The sequence below is a fragment of the Bombina bombina genome, chromosome 2, assembly GCF_027579735.1.
Source record: "Bombina bombina isolate aBomBom1 chromosome 2, aBomBom1.pri, whole genome shotgun sequence".
In the NCBI taxonomy this organism is placed as follows: domain Eukaryota; kingdom Metazoa; phylum Chordata; class Amphibia; order Anura; family Bombinatoridae; genus Bombina; species Bombina bombina.
In genome coordinates, this window is record NC_069500.1 from 1,225,146,599 (window position 1) to 1,225,169,484 (window position 22,886).

A 22,886-nucleotide genomic window follows, 5' to 3' on the forward strand; every position below is an offset into this window, starting at 1 on the left:
TGCTGCTAAAAACAAATATGTTACAGGAATGGAAACTGATGGAATGACCCATGGAAATGTTAGCACTCGAATAAAAGCTGATGCGCCATCACTGTTTCCAGACTCAAGTGCGTTTATTAATAACCCAGATTTCACAACTGTTGAGATAATAAAAAGTCCAAGGAATAAGCAATTATTCATAGCTAGTGAATCAAAAAGTCTAACAGAGGAAAAACAAACAAACATAAATATTGTCAATAATGCAAAAGTCAACACATCTGGAACTACAAATGCTACATTTATACATTCTGGAAATCCAATATCTATTAAAAAGGGCCATTTAGACAACTGCAATCGGGAAAATTGTAGAGATGCTTTTTGTGACAGTGATAATTCCTCTGATGATGGATCATTTTTCAGTTTCAGCATGTCCAATTCAGCATCAGATACTGATGAGGCAATGGGAAAGCTCAATATTAATGATGATGACAATGAGAAGATTGATCATATTATCAAAGACACAACCACTGAGTCTAGCTTGAGTGGTGGAGACTTGCAAGCAAATCCCCAGAATAAATATTCATTTAATGAACATGGTAGCAACACTGCAGGGGATTCCAGTCCATCTTCAATTTCAAAGCAAAGCTCAACCAGTTCATCAGCGTCAAAAACGACAATCCATGTTATCAATTATGTGGCAGATAGGATTAGACTTGGAAAACCATCTTCACAGGAGGACACCGATAGTCTAGATTCAGAGGACATAGAGTTAAGTGAATCTGAACATTCAGATGAAAGTGGCAGACAGTCTAATGACCCTGTACAGTATTTGCAAGATGAACAACATTTTTTGCAAGCCAAAAAGTTTCAGGACAATTCAGTAGATAATCCTAATTCTAACAATATATCAACATTTCATATTTCCCCCTCAACTATACAACCAGATAATTTAAAACAACATAATGAAAGAAATTCAAATCAATGGATCTCCACTCTTGATAAAAACATGTATGGAAGTAATGTTACAGCTAATTTGGAGGTTGTGCAGAAACAACATCATTATGAGAGTAGTACTGAATATACATCTGGTGGTATGAATACATATGATGATACTACTACAATTGAGGGATCTAATTCAGACAGATCTTCATTGAATTCCGTTTCAGAAGAAAACGATTTGCAGGTGTCTTCTTTCAGACTTGGTGCATCAGATAGAGGCACTACATATGCTGATTCTGATGTATGTAAAAAAGAAGAAACTATGCCCCATTTCTTGCAAGGTAGTAAAGATGAAAATGTCTCCAGTGAACTGAAATTTAGAACAAATGCTGGATCTATAGTCAGTAATTATACTCATCCAGTAAAAGAGATTTCTTTCAATTTGGAAACACATGAAAGGAATGTAAAGTCCATTGCTGACATATATCCTGAATCCCAGTATAACACTCCTCACAATGAACCCCTGGATGTGCTTGCAAGATTAACTACAAATTTAAGTTGGGAAATACCTGATTTCAGAGAAACAAATATTAACGTAGCCACCATTGATTTGGACCTTTCTTCTGGTGAATTACAAAATTTTCCACATTTTAGCATGACTGAAGGGGTTTCTGTCATATCTGACAAAGTAACTCCAGGCACTACAGAAGGCTTCTTTATTAAAAAGAAAAGAGTTTTTGATGGATTTTCTGCATCACTGAAGTCTGGACAAACTTAATGTGTGTCACAACAACTTGATATGAGTCCTTAGTTTAACTTATTAAGATAAACAAGTCAACATTCCAGACTTCCAATTAAAGCATACAAAATAATGCATTAATGTGAAAATGGAATGTCCCACTGATTGTTTTCTATCAGCTCAAGAACTATTTAATGTAACAGATTTCAGTAGCAACTGTAGTATACTTTTTGCTACTCAGTTCTATTTAAGTCAATAATCAGAAAGGGTACAACTTACGAAATAAAATAGATAACCAATACACCGAAATGTCTTGCACCCATCAAGCGCTTGTTAGGCATATTTCAATTAGACTTTTCCAACACCAGGCTATACACAATAAAGTTAACAAGGTCAATGGAATTAAATATATCCTATGTATGGGTAATTATATGTTCTGATATACTGTATAGAAAAGCTGAGAAAGTATCTGCATCTGTAAAAAAAAATATATGGCTGTTGTTACTACACTCATTTAAGCAATAACTCACTTAAAACTAATTAATTTTTAACCCATAAGTAATGTTTTCTTTGAGTAAGAAACCACACTACTCATGCTATAACATCTCAACAACCTTTAGTTAAACAGGTATGACTGTCTCATTATACAAGGGACAGGGGAAAGGACATCTTGAAACTTGATGGGACAAATCCACTGCTCGTTTTAAATTCAGAGTAAGTTTTATTGTATTGAATTGTTATCTTGTTGTTGTTGATTTATGTAATTATGTATTTAATGAATGGGAATATTTTCTATCTTGTATACTATAGATTAGCAGATAACATGTTAAACATTTTTGAATGAAAAAAAGGTTGAAGTGTACAGTAGGATTGCATAATCAACATATGCATGATAAAATGACAATCCAATAACACTTACTTTGAATGTATATGATATCCTATGCATCTGATACTGATTTACTAAAAAGAATGCAAAGATAGTGAATTTATGTGAATCAGAGGGTGTGTCCTGGTCTGCATTGAAATAGTAAATCCTATTTTTCCTCCATCAGTTTACAAAGCTTTCCCTTCATTTTAAAATGCAGTGCTTTATTCCTAAAATAATATATGTATGCATGTGTGTAAATATACTGTATGCATATGTATGTAATATATATATAATTTGTATATTGATTTTCTTATTGTGCTGTAGCAAAATGCATCAAAAGTATTGTTCAAAACAAATTGACTGTAATGAAGCCATAATTGGAATACGTTATATTTTGTGTGTGGGGCGGGGGGGGGGGGGGGAATTTGTTTAAAGACAACTCTCTACATGTTGCGCTTGTTGACGCATTTGCATTTTTTATGTATTGTTGCACATGTGTATATTTAAATAACTATCTTTATTTTATTTTTTTACAAGTAATAATCCAAAATAACATTGTTGCTACAAGGGATTGCAAAGCATTCATACACAGTGTTGCTTCCTTCTCTAGCTACTAAATGGTTAAATATAATTTTGTATGGTAGGAGATCAGAACTAATATAAAGTATATGTATTCCACATAATCATATATTGTATAATGTGTAATTGTAGCTCTTGTGTTAGTATCTTTATTCATCCAACCAATCACAATTTCTTAAAAGAATCTTGTATTTGCATTTCTATCAATAGGAAGTAATAATTCAGATATGCTAACTAAAGTCATATACAGTAAATACAGTATATTCATAGAATTCTTTTACATTTTTTGTGCATTCTTTGTTCCAATCGAAGTTATAGGGGCAAATACTATAAGAGAATTCAGATTGATGAACAAAGCTTTCTTGAGAATTAAAGGAACATAAAATACTTTTTTCTTTGATATATCTAAAAGACATTATTTTAAATTATATTTTAAAAAAAAATTCTTTTTTTTAATTGATGTTATATCCTAAATAAAATAACTAGAGAAGTGTCTCTGTCCACCTGAGTTGTCTTTATCAGCCAATGAACAATATGTCTAAAAATGAGCTGAACACATTCATGCACTTCCTGTTTGGGTAAAGGATCATTTAAACAGCTTCCAAAGATTCCCAAAATAAATATGTTAACAATAATTTTCTCTATTTTTCCATATGTAGAATAAAATATTTTTGTGTTTATTGTGCTTTTTATTAGCCTACAATGTAGCAAGAATCATGGGCAAATTAGATGGACTTTCTGCTGTCTGTATCTATGTATCGATGACGTGGCCAGGAATATGCAATAGGATAAGTATTGCTCTTTTATATTTTTGACAAAGCTTGTTACACTGAGTTGTACTAGTTTGTTAACATAAAGCAACCCGCTTAAGACTGTTATCTGCACAATAGGACAACACCTCAGGAAAATTGTCCTTTAGTGAATCATTAATCATTAGCGTAGTCATTCATTAACAAGACATTGATACTAGCTGCTGCAGGGATAATTAAATAAATATTTCACATTAGAAGTCAGTTTTGTTTTTCCAGTTAAAGAGAAAGTATAGTCAAAATTAAACTTTCATGATTCAGATAAGGCATGCAATTTTAACCCCTTAAGGAACGGGCATTTCAGACTAAAACTTCCCCTGAGTATTTTTGCCATCACTACATTTAAACAGAAATAGAGCATTTTTTTATATTTAACTATATATATATATGGCATATTTTTTTTTTAGTAGAAAACCCAAAGTATTGATCTAGGCCCATTTTGGTATATTTAATGCCACCATTTTACCGTCAAATATGATCAAATAAAATAAATCGTTAACGTTTTCCCAAACTTAAGGTCTCACACTGAAATTATTTACAAACAGCTTGTGCAATCATGGCACAAATGATTGTAAATGCTTTTCTGGGATCCCCTTTGTTCAGAAATAGCTGACATATATGGCATTGGCATTGCTTTTTAGTAATTAGAAGGCTGCTAATTGCAGCTGCGCACCACACTTGTATTATGCCCAGTGAAGGGGTTAATTAGGTAGCTTGTAGAGTTAATTTTAGCTTTAGAGTATAGATTACCCTCCCACCTGACACATGCCATCCCCTGATCCCTCCTTGATCCCTCTCAAACAGCTTTCTTCCCTACTCCACCCCCCAATGGTCACCCCCTTCTTAAGTACTGGCAGAAAACCTGTCATATATAAGGAGAGAAAGGGCACCTCCTAGTGTAGCCAATACACAGTAAGATCGTGATACATGCAGTAAAGAATGGCACTCACAATTTGAAAAGGCAGAGATAATGCCTAGGTGTGTGGTCTGGGAACTCTGCAGTGTCCCAGTGACTGTGCACAATTGCAAGGGCAGCTCCTCTTTGTTGAAGCAATATTCTGCAGTCTGGAAAGTGAAAGGAAAGAAGAGGGCGACTCCTAGTGCAGATCAGTCAGTAAAATGAGCACCCACTAGTGGCTACCAATTAAATGGATTCTCATATAACATGAAGCACACTATAGTGCTAATGAAGCAAGCTGGGTATATTGTAGTGGCCCAGCGCACATAAACACCAAGGCTGTGATCTTGTTCCAAAAGCTGATGGACCGTGAGTGAAGGACAGGAGACTCCAGTATAAAAAAATTGTTTTATAATCCAAAAAGTTAAAAACAATTCACAGATAAAATACAAAATTATATATAATCAGTAAAACACGCTACGCGTTTCTCAGCGCTAACCACGCTGTTTCCTCAGGCAGGTAGTGAAAGCCTGTCAGTATGAAAACAAAAGTTTAAAAAAAAATAAAAAAATGTTTTAAATATATTTTCTGCAGTGTGGGATCCCCCTTAACCCCCCCCCAAACAGCTCTCTAACCCTCCCCCTCTACCTATTAGTTGCCATCTTAGGTACTGGCATCTGTCTGCCAGTACCCAGTTTTCCCAAATTTGTCAAATTTAGTAAATAAAATTAAAAAAAAAATTATGTAGTGTAGCTGCCCCTTACCTCATTTCCCCCCCCCCCCCCCGATCAATTTCCTACCCTCTTATCCCATCCCTCAGCATGATCCCCCTCTCCCTGCGGCTCTGGGTGTTTTTTTTCCGTAGCGTGGCGATCCCCCCCTCCAGCGATGGGCTGCCCACCGCCCTCCCTCCTTACCCAATCCACCCACCCACCCACCCACCAAAGATCGGCACCACAGCTGCCCGATGCAGAGAGGGCCACAAAGTGGGGCGTGCAGAAATAGCGCAATCTCGCTAGTTTTAGCAAGATCGCGGCAGATAGAGGCTCAGGGCAGGGCTTAATGAAGGCACTGGTCATTAAGGGGTTAAACAACTTTCCAGTTTACTTTTATCATCAAATTTGCTTTCTTTTCTTTTTTGAACGATAAACCTAGGTAGGCTCATATGCTAATTTCTAAGCCCTTGAAGTCCGCCTCTTATCTCAGTGTATTTTGATAGTTTTGCACTGCTAGACAGTGCTAGTTTGTGTGTGCAATATAGATAACATTGTGCTCACTCCCGTGGAGTTACCTACCAAAGTGAGTGTCGTAGAACTCCCCTGTTGATTTAAGTTCTCCCAAAGACCACTACAGAGAACTTAAGTTAACAGGGGAGTTCTACGATACTCACTATGCCTTGCTCATCTCCTCCAGTTAAAGCCGAGCAAAGCTACAGCCCAGTGGGGCCTCTTATGCGTAGCCCTGGAGAACCATGACTTGCAGCACAGGTTCCATCCCTCCAGCAACTATGTACATTAAATCCCTGCTTTGGTCTGGCGGCAGGATCAAGTTATGTACAAAGCCCAGAGAGCGGCCGCACCATATAAATATGAATTTTATTAGGTTAATACAAAAGCATAATAAAAATGCAACGTTTCGAACCACACAGGTTCTAAATCATGCATATACAAGTGCCTACAAAGCTCACTCTTATATCCTAGCAAACAACTCCACCCCTGTGACATCATCAGGATAGCACAGGTGGTTACTAATAGGTATTACAATAATTATTAGTTACATCAGTAACAACAGTATTTTCTATAATATATACATCATTAGGTTACCCATTAGATTTATGAAAACTTAGTTACTATATAAAAAACTACATCAATACATATACAAACAAATCTACACAGAGAGATCTACAAAAATACAGAAAGATCCCAATCTTTATTCATTCCTTGAGGCACCCTGGTCTCTAGATGATAGATCCAGAATGCCTCTCTCTGCTTTAATTTTTTAACCCTGTCGCCCCCTCGCCTTTCAACTGGTACATGCTCAATGATTTGATATCTAAGTTGTCTCACTGTGTGCCCAGCCTCCTTAAAGTGACATGCAACAGGTGATTTTTCGTAGGCTGTTCTATTATTTAACTTATGTTCTGTGATCCTATCACAGACTCGTCTAGTCATTTCACCTACATAAAATCTAGCACACAGACATTTTAAAATATAGATGACATAGTTTGTGTTACATGTAAAAAAAGCCATTGATCATAAATTTTTTGCCTGTTCGGGGATGACAAAAGTTGGAACCTTTTATAAGATTATTACAATTGCTACACCCCAAGCAGGACATATAAGTGTTTGCTTTTTTTCTTTGTTCCCAAATCAGATCTAATTAGTTGGTCTCTAATATTCCTCTGCCTTTTAATAGCAGTCATAGGGGGATTTTTAAATTCCACTATTTCCGGATTATTGTACTTTAAGATATTCTAATGTTTTTGAATTATATGTGCAATTTCTCTACTTTGTCTGTTGTATTGAGTAACAACACCACCCTGTCTTTGTTGGCTTTTTCCTTCACATTAGACAAGTTAACCTTAGACAGTTGTAGAATTTGTTCCTTCTCTCTCTCAATCAAATCACAAGGATACCCTCTTACTCTAAACAGATTAGACATCTATTCTAATCTACTGCTGACTATTCTCTTATCAGTAACAATTCTCTTGACTCTTAGTAGTTGACTCCTGGGTAGTGAATTTTTTAGAGCATTAGGGTGAGCGCTGTCATAATGTAATAAGTTATTGCGATCAATTGCCTTCCTGTAGAGATGTGTTTGTAGATTTCCGTTTTCCTTATATACTGTGGTGTCTAAGAAATTAATCCTTTCTTCACTATATTCAATAGTAAATTTAATATGTTTAGTGGCCTAATTGAGGGAGGAAACAAAATCCAATAGGGTCCCAACGTCGCCCATCCATATGCCAAATATATCATCAATATAGCGCCACAATGTGGCACCATATTGAATAAATAGTGGGTTTTCATAAACATAATGTTCTTCAAAAATATTCATGAATATATTGGCATAGGTAGGAGCGACGTTGGAACCCATAGCTGTACCCTGTAATTGCAAAAGATATTGGTCCTGAAATAGAAAAAAGTTGCAGTACAAAATGATCTCTAAAAGTTTCAAAATGAAATCAATTTCTGATTGACAGTATGTCTTAGATTGAGCCAACACAAATTCTATTGCACCCATACCGCTAGAATATGGAATGGACGTATAAAGACTTGATACGTCTAAACTAAAAATTAGATACTTTTCAGAGGGCAGATCCAATGATTGCAATTTAACTAAAAAATCATTTGTATCTTTTATAAAATAATTAGATTTTTCTACAAATGGTCTTAAAATCTTATCAAGGTAAATTGCAATGTTGGAAAAAAACAGACCCCATCCTCGAGACAATGGGTCTCCCAGGTGGTTCTTTTGCATTCTTATGCACCTTCGGCAGTGTATAAAAAATAGGGATTCTAGAATTGGTAACTGGAAATATAGCTGTCTCATTATGATTAGATCTCTCTTTAAAGCTTGGGAAATACATATGTCTATCTCATATTGTATCTTGGGCAGAGGATTACTATTAATGGGTAAATATACCTCTCTATTGGATAATTGTAGCTCAATTTCTTTTGTATAGTAATCCCTGTCCAAGACAACAATGGCACCACCCTTATCAGCTTCCTTTAGAAGCATATTATTGTTATTATGCAGCGATTTTACAGCCAATTTATTACATGAAGTGAAATTCTTACTAGTGAAATTTTTGCTATGCTTGTTTTTATTCTTACGTAAATTTTCAATGTCATAACACACTAGTTTAGAAAACACATCAGTGCTGGGATTGTACTGCAAAGGAACATTCATTTTTGTTTCTTAAGCCCACTTTCTTTATAGACAGATTGTTAGTTCTGAGAGCATCATCCCCCATACCTCCACTTTTATATGCACTGTTGGAAATCTCATTCATCCTATTAGCAAAAAAGGATTTAAGTCTCAGTGTTCTGAAAAATTTAAACAATTCTTGTTGGAGGTTAAAGAAATTACAGTCTGTCTCAGGGCAAAAGGACAGTCCCTTTGTTAGCATACTATTCTCATCATTTGAAAGACTGTATTTAGATATGTATACCACTGGTTCTTCTTCTGGTTGCATTTGGATCGAGTCTCCCGTTTGGCCATTCCAGCTGCTGATGTTCCATTTCTTCTGGTGTCGCTTCCCCCTCTCCTGAGAGGTTGTTGTCTGAGTCCCCCGCCGAGGACTCTGTAGTATTGTCAGATGTGTCCACATTCCTTGTGGGGTGGCGGTTTCTCCTACGGGGATGGGGTCTGTTTTTTTTTTCCAACATTGCAATTTACCTTAATAAGATTTTAAGGCCATTTGTAGAAAAATCTAATTCTTTTATAAAAAATACAAATTATTTTTTAGGTAAATTGCACTCATTGGATCTGCCCTCTGAAAAGTATCTAATTTTTAGTTTAGACGTATCAAGTCTTTATACGTTCATTTCACATTCTAACAGTATGAATGCAATAGAATTTGTGTTGGCGCAATCTAAGACATACTGTCAATCAGAAATTGATTTCATTTTGAAACTTTTAGAGATCATTTTGTACTACAACTTTTTTCTATTTCAGGACCAATATTTTTTGGCAATTACAGGGTACAGCTATGGGTTCCAACATCGCTCTTACCTAAGCCAATATATTCATGAATATGTTTGAAAAACATTATGTTTATGAAAACCCACTATTTATTCAATATGGTGCCACATGGTGGCGCAATATTGATGATATATTTGGCATATGGATGGGTGTCGTTGAGACCCTATTGGATTTTGTTTCCTCCCTCATTCAGGCCACTAAACATATTAAATTTACTATTGAATATAGTGAAGAAAGGATTAATTTCTTAGACACCACAGTATATAAGGAAAACGGAAATCTACAAACACATCTCTACAGGAAGGCAATTGATCGCAATAACTTATTACATTATGACAGCGCTCACCCTAATGCTCTAAAAAGTTCACTACCCAGCAGTCAACTCCTAAGAGTCAAGAGAATTGTTACTGATAAGAGAATAGTCAGCAGTAGATTAGAAGAGATGTCTAATCTGTTTAGAGTAAGCGGGTATCCTTGTGATTTGATTGAGAGAGAGAAGGAACAAATTCTACAAATGTCTGAGGTTAACTTGTCTAATGTGAAGGAAAAAGACAACAAAGACAGGGTGGTGTTTGTTACTCAATACAACAGACAAAGTAGAAAAATTGCACATATAATTAAAAAAACAGTGGAATATCTTAAAGTACAGTAATCCGGAAATAGTGGAATTTAAAAATCCCCCTATAACTGCTATTAAGAGGCCGAGGAATATTAGAGACCAACTAATTAGATCTGATTTGGGAACAAAGAAAAAAAAAGCAGACAAACACTTATAGGCCCCAATAAGAATGGATGCTTTCCCTGCTTGGGGTGTAGCAATTGTAATAATCTTATAAAAGGTTCCAACTTTTATCGTCCCCAAACAGGCAAAAAAAAATATGATCAATGGCTTTTTTACATGTAACACAAACTATGTCATCTATATTTTAAAATGTCCGTGTGCTAGATTTTATGGAGGTGAAATGACTAGACGAGTCTGTGATAGGATCACGGAACTTAAGTCAAATATTAGAACAGCCTACGAAAAATCACCTGTTGCATGTCACTTTAAGGAGGCTGGGCACAAAGTGAGCCAATTTAGATATCAGATCACTGAGCAGGTACCAGATGACAGGCTAGGGGGCGACAGAGTTAACAAATTAAAGCAGAGAGAGAGGCATTCTGGATATATCACCTAGAGACCAGGATGCCTCAAGGAATGAATAACGATTGGGATCTTTCTGTATTTTTGTAGATCTCTCTGTGTAAATCTGTTTGTATATGTATTGATGTAGTTTTTTATATAGTAACTAAGTTTTCATTAATCTAATGGGTAACCTAATGATGTATAAATTATAGAAAATACTGTTGTTACTGATGTAACTAATAATTATTGTAACCTAATGATGTATATATGATAGAAAATACTGTCGTTACTGATGTAACTAATGATTATTGCAATACCTATTAGTAACCACCTGTGCTATCCTGATGATGTCACAAGGGTGGAGTTGTTTGCTAGGATATAAGAGTGAGCTTTGTAGGCACTTGTATATGCATGATTAAGAACCTGTGTGGTTCGAAACGTTGCATTTTTATTATGCTTTTGTATTAACCTAATAAAATTCATATTTATATGGTGTGGCTGCTCTCTGGACTTAGTACATACTTTGAGGGTTTAGAGTGTGAACCCTGCAGCAAGCACATTTTTTACACTTGTGCTGAACTATTTTTGCTTTTTGGCATGATCAAGTTATTTGCCTCTGGTGTTGGTCCGGAGGGGAGCGGCAGGCTCCCGCGGTTGGACCCAGGAGTATCTGAGACCTATATACTCACCTAAGAGACTGGCGGCATTACACTTCCCAGGTTTGTCAGGAGGGAGCTGCTATCGACCCTGTCTGCTATCTTCACTGCCCTGCCGCATGGGACCGACAGCTCTGATACTGGGAATTCTCCACGTTCAGGGTTTATAGACATTTACTACCCTAGAATAAGCATCGGGTGAGTGGCGATGCCCTCTTGGACCCCGAGGAGAGAGCCCATCCTACTTTGACCGTATCTTACTCTACTGGCCTGGAGGTCAGACGGGACATTTACGACACAGCTCCTCTCCCTGCCAGCTGGAACGCTTTCACTGTCTTCCACATAGTGCTTATCTTCACAAATGTTATTCTTTTTCTCTCCCCTCTCTATGGTTTAAAGTCGCTCAGATCCTTCTCTGCTTTTCATTACCCACGTAGCCTAACATGTTCATATTTCCCAGATAAGAAAAATGTACTCCCCTACACTCAACACATAAATTAACTTACAAGGCGATCTATACCAAACAAACACAGTTTTTAGCCTTAGCACCAAATGGAACACATGCTTTGTATAATAAATATATATATATTTTTTCAACTAGGAAACGGTATACAAAAAAATTACTTTTCCACAGTTTCATTTTCATCGGGGTCACCTGTTATCATATTGAAATACCAAGGTAAGTACCTAGCATATATTCCGGTCTGAGAGATAGAGTCAATTTGACAAAGTTTATACATTAATCATCTGGTCTTATCAGTGCTTCATATCAAAATTCCTCATACAGCCCGTAATCCTCCATGGTCAGTCCACAAGAGCTGTCTGGATAGCAGTGCATCGGGCTGTGTTACTCACGCCTCACTTTCTCCTGCTGCTTCCGACCTGTACCTGCTCCCTCCGTCAACCATGGGCCGTAGCTGATGACATCATCCACAGCGCTCGTCTATATCTCTCATGCTCTGGATGCTCAGTGTACTTTGAGTTGTCAGCGTCTGTGAAGTTTACCGATTCCCAGGGTCTGATGAATCTTGTCTTGTCTTTAATGCCTCTGCTCACTTGTCCCCAAGAATACTTGTAGAATGCACATACAGATAAGGAGCACTAGGCACTGGTAATGGATAAATAAAACTTAGCTTTTATTTAAGCTTACAGCAGCTTGCATCAAAACAATGGTAAAATCCATTTGCAATATCAAATCACAAAGTTCAAGGGTAGCGTTCCTGCTTACGTGTTTCTGCGTTTGCCGTACTCATAGCATATAGGAACTATACCACTATACAACTTATTTAAAGGTCTCAAAATCCTCTGATTGGTTAATAACAATTAAAACCTTATTATCTACCCTATCACTGATTGGATGTGCTTGTGTGTTCTCACCTCCTAACAGACCACATCACCTGGTGCTTACTGACATCCTTAACAAACCACCTAACTTCTGATTAACTATTTAATTCCTTGGTATTTTTATATAAGATAAACTGAGACTCATTCTTTACTATGTGTGCATGTACCCATAAACAATTTTAGACATTTTTATTTTTAGACAGAGTTAGCTTACAAGTAAAAGCTGTCTTCTTTGATTTCTTTCTAACTCAATACAACTCCTTTCAAGATATAGCCTATCCTTATACTAATTTAAATTTGTTTCATATGAAAAAATATGGTTGTATATTCTTTTTCACATAATTATTAAAAGAAAGCATGTTATATATGTACCAATGCTCACTTCAAGAAAGTGTTTTGTACACTACAGGTGATAATGTTATCCACCTTTCTCCTCTCTTAGTTAAAATTCCCCTCTAAATCTTCACTTAGCTTTAGTTCGTTTATTTACTACGTGCAATTAAAGCAACTAGGATACACATGTGTATACATAATCACCTAAAACGTATTTGTTTGTCGCTGCCACACACCGTTGTCACTATTATATTCAACTACTGCCAGAAATTAATCACATCGTATTCAGAGTTGAGTCCTAGAGGTATTCTAGATTTTAATTTGTGAATCCAGAACACCTCTCTCAATGCCAATTCTGTTTCTTTGGTTTGTCCTCCTTTAACCCTCTGTATCTTTTCTATTATCGTCCACCTAAGAGACGTAGGACATTTGTGATGCTGATCTCTAAAGTGTTGTACAAGGGGTGTTGTTAGAGTACCGTTTTTTATATTACTGACATGTTCTCTAATCCTCTCTCTTACCTCCCTCGTCGTAAGTCTGACGTACTGTAGGTCACAAGTGAAACATGTAAGTAAATAAATCACATGTGTCTCTCTGCAATTCAAACACATCTTATGGAAAAATCTTTCTCCTGAAGCTGTGCTTCTAAAGGAATTCCCTTCCTGAAGGAATTTGCAGGCTTTGCATGTTAAATTGCTGCAGTGGAAGGTCCATTTAAAAGTAAGCCAAGAGCTCTGTATAGCTGTCTTTTTCCTCAATTTGGTGGGGCTATATGATTGCCTATGGACATACCCTTTTTGAAAGAAAATCTACAACCTTATCTCGCAATTTTAACCAATTTTTCATCTGCCTGTAATAAAGGAAGATGCCTCTGTATGGAACATATTTTATGATATTGATTAATATACTTGGTAACAAAAGTTACCCTATTGTCCCTCTCTTTACATGAAATTTTCTTTTCCTTGAGCAAATCCTCTAATTTGATCAATGCTACTGAAGTTTTGGCAGTTTCAATTGTTTTCTTACGATATCCTCTATCCCTCAGTTTACTGGATAGGATATCCGCATGTTTAATGTATCCGTATTGCAATTTCTTTTCAGTCTGATAAACTGACCCTTTGCTACAGAGCCAAACACACATCTAGGATGACTGCTCTGAGCGTGTAACAATGTATTTCCCGCAATAGGCTTTTCTAGTACCTTTGTTGCCTTCTCTAGTACCTTTCAATTTAACATCCAAGTAATGGATTTCTTCACATTCAAATTCTAAAAGTAATGCCTACCCCATTTGCATCCAGTAGTGTCACAAACTCTTGTGCACTACTTTTATCACCTTTCCAAATGCAAATGAGGTAATCTATATACCTACGGTAATAGATGATGTTCTCCTTGAGGGGGCTTCTACAACCATAGATGTGGGACAGCTCCCACCACCCCATGAAGAGGTTAGCATAGGAGGGGGCAAATTTTGCCCCCATAGCTGTCCCACATCTCTGGAGGTAAAAAGCCCCCTCAAAGGTAAAAAAGTTGTGTGTGAGTAGATATTTAGTTACACGCAAGATACATTTTCCCAAGCTCTCACTGAATCCTTCTGTTCTATTTACAAAAAATGCAATTGCTCTTAAACCCATCTCATGGGGTATTGAGGAGTAAAGAGCTTGAACATCTATGGTCAACCAACTAAACTCCATTTTCCATTTAATTTGTTCAATTTCTGTGAGTAGTTGTTTCGTGTCACATAAATAACTTGTTACATTTTTTACCATAGGTTGTAAGATTCCATCCAGCCATTGTGACATATGTTCATTTAATGAGCCTATGCCACTGATTATTGGCCTTCCTGTCATATTCTCGATTCGCTTATGTATTTTTGAAAGCATATTAAATAATGGGATCACTGGATTCCCAACAATCAAAAATAATTTTGTATTCTGCTCAAAATAGCCTTCCTCAAAACCATCATCTATTAGATGCAATAATTCCCTCCTGAATTTGACTGTAGGGTCAGTTTCTAATTTGATATACTGTTGTCTGTCACCTAATTGTAGGTTTGCTTCCTGAATCAAATGGGTTTTGTTCAAGACTACAATAGATCCCCCCTTATCCGCATTCCTAATTACTATATCAGGGTTGTCACTTAGTTGTCTCATAGCTACTTTCAATTCTCTACTCAAATTTGCATTCCTCCTGTCCTTTCTACATGCATATGCTAGTGTGTTTAAATCTTGTTCAATTCTATTTTGAAATTTTTCCAATATATTTCCTCTGCTTTGAATTGGATACAATTTAGAGGGATTTCGGAATTTGGGAATGATACTTTGTTGGAATTCTTTATCTTAGGATCTCCTTCTATCTGTAAATCTAAGGCTATTATATCACAGGTCACACTAAAGGGTAATTCACTAGTCAAATTGTCATTCTCCTTTGTGTTAATATCAACAGTGGATATATCATCTGAAAAATGTTTCTTAAGAGTCATGTTCCTTATTAATTTATTTACATCTATTAATTTTTTAAAGAGATCAAAATCCTCTGGTGGAACAAAACTCAAACCAAGTTCTAATAAGGCAATCTATACTCAGGCCATTGTCCCATATACTGCACTGAAAAGGGTTCAATCTTCACTTGATATAAACCAATGCTAACACTCGGCTAGATTACGAGTTTTGCGGTAAGCTTAAAAAGCAGCGTTAACAGGTCCTAACGCTGCTTTTTTACGCCCGCTGGTATTACGAGTTTTACAGGTTTAGGGGCACCGCACACCTTTTTGGCCTTAAATCAACTTACGTAAATTTCGTAAAGTCTTTTTTCAATGGGACTTGCATAGCGCCGGTATTACAAGTTTGTCCTGGGAGGCCAAAAAGTGAGCGGTACACCCTCTACCTCCAAGATTCCTAACGCATTTTAAAGTCAGTAGTTAAGAGTTTTATGGTACAAAGCTGTAGCATAAAACTCATAACTAAAGTGCTAAAAAGTACACTAAAACCCATAAACTACCTGTTAACCCCTAAACCGAGGCCCTCCAACATCGCAAACACTAAAATAAAATTATTAACCCCTAATCTGTCGCTCCTGACATCGCCACCACTATAATAAACATATTAACCCCTAAACCGCCACACTCCCGCCTCGCAAACACTAGTTAAATATTATTAACCCCTAATCTGCCGCCCCTAACATGGCCGCCACCTACATTATACTTATTAACCCCTAATCTGCCATCCCCAACACCGCCGCCACTATTCTAAATTTATTAACCCCTAAACCTAAGTCTAACCCTAACCCTAACACACCCTAACTTAAATATAATTTAAATAAATCTAAATAAAATTACTATCATTAACTAAATTATTCCTATTTAAAACTAAATACTTACCTATAAAATAAACCCTAAGCTAGCTACAATATAACTAATAGTTACATTGTATCTAGCTTAGGGTTTATTTTTATTTTACAGCCAAGTTTGTATTTATTTTAACTAGGTAGAATAGTTACTAAATAGTTATTAATTATTTACTTACTACCTAGCTAAAATAAATACAAATTTACCTGTAAAATAAAACCTAACCTAAGTTACACTAACACTTACACTACAATTAAATAAATTACCTAAATGAAATACAATTAAATAAATCAAATACAATTAGCTAAATTACAAAAAAAAACACACACTAAATTACAGAAAATAAAAAACAAATTACAAGATCTTTAAACTAATTACACCTAATTTAAGAGCCCTATCAAAATAAAAAAAGCCACCCCCAAAATTAAAAAAAACCCCTAGCCTAAACTAAATGACCAATAGCCCTTAAAAGGGCCTTTTGCGGGGCATTGCCCCAAAGAAATCAGCTCTTTTACCTGAAAAGGAAATACAAACACCCCCCCCCCAACAGTAAAACCCACCACCCACACAACCAACCCCCCCAAATAAAATCCTAACTAAAAAAACCTAAGCTCCCCATTGCCCTGAAAATGGCATTTGTATGGGCATTGCCCTTAAAAGGGCATTTAGCTCTATTGCTGCCCAAAGCCCTAACCTAAAAATAAAACCCACCCAATACACCCTTAAAAAATCCTAACACTAACCCCGAAAATTCACTTACCGGGAGAAGTCTTCATCCAAGCGGCAAGATGTCCTCAAGGAAGCCGGCAGAAGTGGTCCTCCAGAAGGGCAGAAGTCTTCACCCAGATGGCATCTTCTATCTTCATCCTTCCGACGCGGAGCGGCTCCATCTTCAAGACATCCAGCGCGGAGCATCCTCTTCTTCCGACGTCTTCTTGCTGAATGAAGGTACCTTTAAATGACGTCATCCAAGATGGCGTCCCTTAGATTCCGATTGGCTGATAGAATTCTATCAGCCAATCAGAATTAAGGTTGAAAAAATCCTATTGGCTGATCCAATCAGCCAATAGGATTGAGCTTGCATTCTTTTGGTTGATTGGAACAGTCAGTTCAATCCTATTGGTTAATTGCATCAGCCAATAGGATTTTTTCAACCTTATTTCAGATTGGCTGATAGAATTCTATCAGCCAATCGGAATCTAAGGGACGCCATCTTGGATGACGTCACTTAGAATTCTATCAGCCAATCGGAATCTAAGGGACGCCATCTTGGATGACGTCACTTAAAGGTACCTTCATTCAGTAAGAAGACGTCGGAAGAAGAGGATGCTCCGCGCTGGATGTCTTGAAGATGGAGCCGCTCCGCGTCGGAAGGATGAAGATAGCGTCTGGGTGAAGACTTCTGCCCGTCTGGAGGACCACTTCTGACGGCTTCCTTGAGGACATCTTGCCGCTTGGACTGAATCTTCGGGGGTTAGTGTTAGGATTTTTTAAGGGTGTATTGGGTGGGATTTATTTTAAGGTTAGGGCTTTGGGCAGCAATAGAGCTAAATGCCCTTTTAAGGGCAATGCCCATACAAATGCCCTTTTCAGGGCAATAGGGAGCTTAGGTTTTTTTAGTTAGGGTTTTATTTGGGGGGGTTGGTTGTGTGGGTGGTGGGTTTTACTGTTGGGGGGGTTGTTTGTATTTATTTTTCAGGTAAAAGAGCTGATTTCTTTGGGGCAATGCCCCGCAAAAGGCCCTTTTAAGGGCTATTGATAGTTTAGTTTAGGCTAGGGTTTTATTTTTTATTTTGGGGGGACTTTTTTATTTTGATAGGGCTCTTAGATTAGGTGTAATTAGTTTAAAGATCTTGTAATTTGTTTTTTATTTTCTGTAATTTAGTGTTTGTTTGTTGTAATTTAGCTAATTGTATTTGATTTATTTAATTGTATTTCATTTAGGTAATTTATTTAATTGTAGTGTAGTGTTAGGTGTTAGTGTAACTTAGGTTAGGTTTTATTTTACAGGTAAATTTGTATTTATTTTAGCTAGGTAGTTAGTAAATAGTTAATAACTATTTAGTAACTATTCTACCTAGTTAAAATAAATACAAACTTGCCTGTAAAATAAAATAAAACCTAAGCTGGACTTCCTGTGGGCGGAGCAACCGGGTGGCAGCAAGGAGAAAGAGCTCTGCAAAACAGCTCTTAAAAAAAGCAATTAATCGCTGCCACCAGCTAACCCACGCTACTTTTCTTGCTGAGCAGGCATCCTAATATATGCGGGCACTTGCTGCAGCTGAAACCTGATGCGTGAAGGGCTCCTACATCACTCCCTTGCCCCTGAGAAGAGACAGCAGTAAAACTGCCTACACCATCTTATAAACAGCAGCTGAGGCCTCCTATAATCCTGGATGCAAAGTAGGATTCAACATGCTGATGTGCAAAGATAACCTCATCCAGGAACTGACCATGCTGTTTACACCTTCACTGGACAGATTGCTATCTGCCTGTTTAGAGTTATGCCAGGAAGTTCAGGGAGTTGTGAGAGGCACCAAACTGATAATGACCATGTGTGAAGATCACAAGGAAAATTCTATTAATGAGTACCCAATACAGAGTGGCTATGTGAAGTATGCTGACAATCTAACTGTTCTCATATTGGACTCTCATAACGGCTGCTCAGAGGATATATCTCTTGGATCACTGAGACTCCCACCTAAGACTGCAGAAACATGCCATGAGGTCAGTTTAAACATAACAGACTTGTGCCTATTTGATTTACTGATGTCAGCTACAGAGCTACTAGCAGCTGGCTGCTCTCAGAGGAACCCTCAGTGTTATAAACTTACGAGACCATTTCAGTGGAGCAACATGTGGGCAGACTGTCTGGATAGAAAAGATGTAAAGCTCTGCAGGACCTTTTCAGGGACAGCTGCAATATATTTCTCATTCCACACTTGGAGCAGTTTCTGTCCTGTTCACTCATGCTTTGTTTGCAGCGTTCATCCTCTCCCTGCTCGTGTAGGAGTTGGATGATATCCTTTACAGAGATAGGGTATTAATTCACCCCCCTCATGTTTGGGACTTCCATAAGGGACTGGATTAAAGAGATCTCAGTGCACCCTCATTTTACTTATGACTTATGACAGGTTTCTTACAACCTTGATAAAAATATGCCTGCAATACTTTTTATTTTATTTTGAATATTCAACAGTAAGTATTCAGCAATGTAGATTTTGTCCACTCCCTATCAATGCTGTCTCAGTCATCACATTGAATGAAACAATTTGCATTTTATACTCTGATACCTCATTTTGCTTTCTATGTCTATATGTAGGAAAATATGGTTTCCCTTTCTTAGAGTTACATACTTTAGAGTTAACATATTGAGGTTGCCCATTTTCCCATGCTGAAAACTCCTAATTTGTTTCCACAGTATAACCTAGACATTGGTATTATTGCTTATATATTTTGTTAATGATTTCTCAATCCTGCCTCTTTTTTTACATTGTAGGATGCAATTTGTATTTTCTATTCTGATATACTTAAGTTTACTCTATATGCAGAAGCATGCTGTATTACTTTATTAGAATTATTTGCAGTCTCATGCATCACTTGTGTTTAATATACTGGGATTGCCCAGTCTCTGTTTCCACAGTATAGCCCAGACATTAGTAGCATTACTTAAACATTCCTGCTAATTATCTTTCAGTGCTGCCTCTCTCTTCATATTGAATGATGCAACTGGTATTTCATGCCTTGGCTTACCTCATCTCATATTATAAAAGCCTGCTGTTTCACTTTATTAGTTTCATCTACAACGACTTGTATGTGTGGGTATATATGTATATGTATGTGTGTATGCGTATATATATATATATATATATATATATATATATATATATATACAGTATATATGCACAACTGAATGTCACTTGGTTTCTTTGCTATGTGAGCACCACATATACATATATTCCATCTTCTATAAAGCTGCATATTACTTGTTATACCCACTGCAATGAGAATTAGTATACCCTTTTGGGCAAACCACCAGTGTTAATATTTGGTTTTAAGTTTTGTTTTATGTTTTGTTGTATGTTTTGTTCTGTTCTTAGTTATTAATATAAAAAAAAAAATTAAGAGGCACAGGTTTAGTATAAAATGGTACTCGACTAGTCCTTTATGTACCTCTCAATGTTCAGATTTCTTTTATACAGTCTCAATCCTTTGTATTCAGATTTGCATAGTCCATATATACCTTTGAGCAATATTCCACCTTCTTCTGTAACGCTCAATGGCAACTATACCACAAATGTTAATATACGGATGTTTAGTATGTAGCATTTCTTTAATGTCTTATAACTATGCCTTGTAAATGCTGATATATATCTACTTGTACCTGTGCTTCTTTAATAAAAAAAGAATAAAAAAAATAAAAAATAAATAAAACCTAAGCTAGATACAATGTAACTATTAGTTATATTGTAGCTAGCTTAGGATTTATTTTACAGGTAAGTATTTAGTTTTAAATAGGAATAATTTAGTTAATGATAGTAATTTTATTTAGATTTATTTAAATTATATTTAAGTTTAGGGGGTTTTAGGGTTAGACTTAGGTTTAGGGGTTAATAAATTTAGAATAGAGGCGGCGACATTGGGGACGGCAGATTAGGGGTTAATAAATGTAGGTAGGGGCGATGTTAGGGGCAGCAGATTAGGGGTTAATAAAATTGGAAAACAAAAGGGGGTCCAATGGCGCTACTTAAAAAGTGGATACGAACTACTGCCCTATCACAGGATACTCAGGTATTATAACCTGAATTCCAGGGTTGGTGCTGTGTATTATAGAAACTGAATTTGCTGGAATTGAGGGGAGTAAGGACCCTCCTCAATGAGAATACACTTATAGCACTCCTGAGTTCTATCACATGAATTGTTTCAAGAAAACAGAATTTATGCTTACCTGATAAATTACTTTCTCCAACGGTGTGTCCGGTCCACGGCGTCATCCATTACTTGTGGGAAATGTTCTCCCCCACAGGGAAAGGCAAGGAGAGCACACAGGAAGAGCTGTCCATATAGCTCCCCCTCTGGCTCCGCCCCCCAGTCATTCGACCGACGGTTAGGAGAAAAAGGAGAAACTATAGGGTGCCGTGGTGACTGTAGTGTATAAAGAAAAAAATTTTCAACCTGATTAAAAAAAAAAAAAAAAACCAGGGCGGGCCGTGGACCGGACACACCGTTGGAGAAAGTAATTTATCAGGTAAGCATAAATTACTTGTGGGAACCAATACCAAAGCTTTAGGACACGGATGAAGGGAGGGAGCAAATCAGGTTACCTAAACAGAAGGCACCACGGCTTGCAAAACCTTTCTCCCAAAAACAGCCTCCGAAGAAGCAAAAATATCAAATTTGTAGAATTTGGCAAGTGTGCAGAGAAGACCAAGTCGCTGCCTTACATATCTGGTCAACAGAAGCCTCGTTCTTATAGGCCCATGTGGAAGCCACAGCCCTAGTGGAGTGAGCTGTGATACGGTCAGGAGGCTGCCGTCCGGCAGTCTCATAAGCCAAGCGGATAATGCTTTTCAGCCAGAAAGAGAGAGAGAGGTAGCAGTAGCTTTTTGACCTCTCCTCTTACCAGAGTAAACAACAAACAAGGATGAGGTTTGTCTAAAATCTTTTGTTGCTTCTAAATAGAACTTTAAAGCACGAACAACATCTAAATTGTGTAATAAACGTTCCTTCTTTGAAACTGGATTCGGACACAAAGAAGGAACAACTATTTCCTGGTTGATGTTCTCGTTGGAAACAACTTTTGGAAGAAAACCAGGCTTAGTACGCAAAACAACCTTATCTGAATGGAACACTAGATAGGGTGGATCACACTGCAAAGCAGATAATTCAGAAACTCTTCTAGCAGAAGAAATAGCAACCAAAAACAGAACTTTCCAAGATAGTAACTTAATATCTATGGAATGTAAAGGTTCAAACGGAACCCCTTGAAGAACTGAAAGAACTAAATTTAGACTCCAAGGAGGAGTCATGGGTCTGTAAACAGGCTTGATTCTAACCAAAGCCTGAACAAAAGCTTGTACATCTGGCAAAGCTGCCAGTCGTTTGTGCAACAAGACGGATAATGCAGAAATCTGTCCTTTTAGAGAACTAGCTGACAATCCTTTATCCAAACCTTCTTGGAGAAAGGAGAGAATCTTTGGAATTTTAATCTTACTCCAGGAGAATCCTTTGGATTCACACCAACAGATATATTTTTTTCCATATTTTATGGTAAATCCTTCTAGTCACAGGTTTTCTGGCTTGGACCAGAGTATCAATCACAGAATTTGAAAACCCACGCTTGGATAAAATCAAGCGTTCAATTTCCAAGCAGTCAGCTGCAGAGAAACTAGATTGGGATGTTCGAATGGACCTTGTACTAGAAGGTCCTGTCTCAAAGGTAGCTTCCATGGTGGAGCCGATGACATATTCACCAGGTCTGCATACCAAGTCCTGCGTGGCCACGCAGGAGCTATCAGAATCACAGAGGCCTTCTCCTGTTTGATCCTGGCTATGAGCCTGGGGAG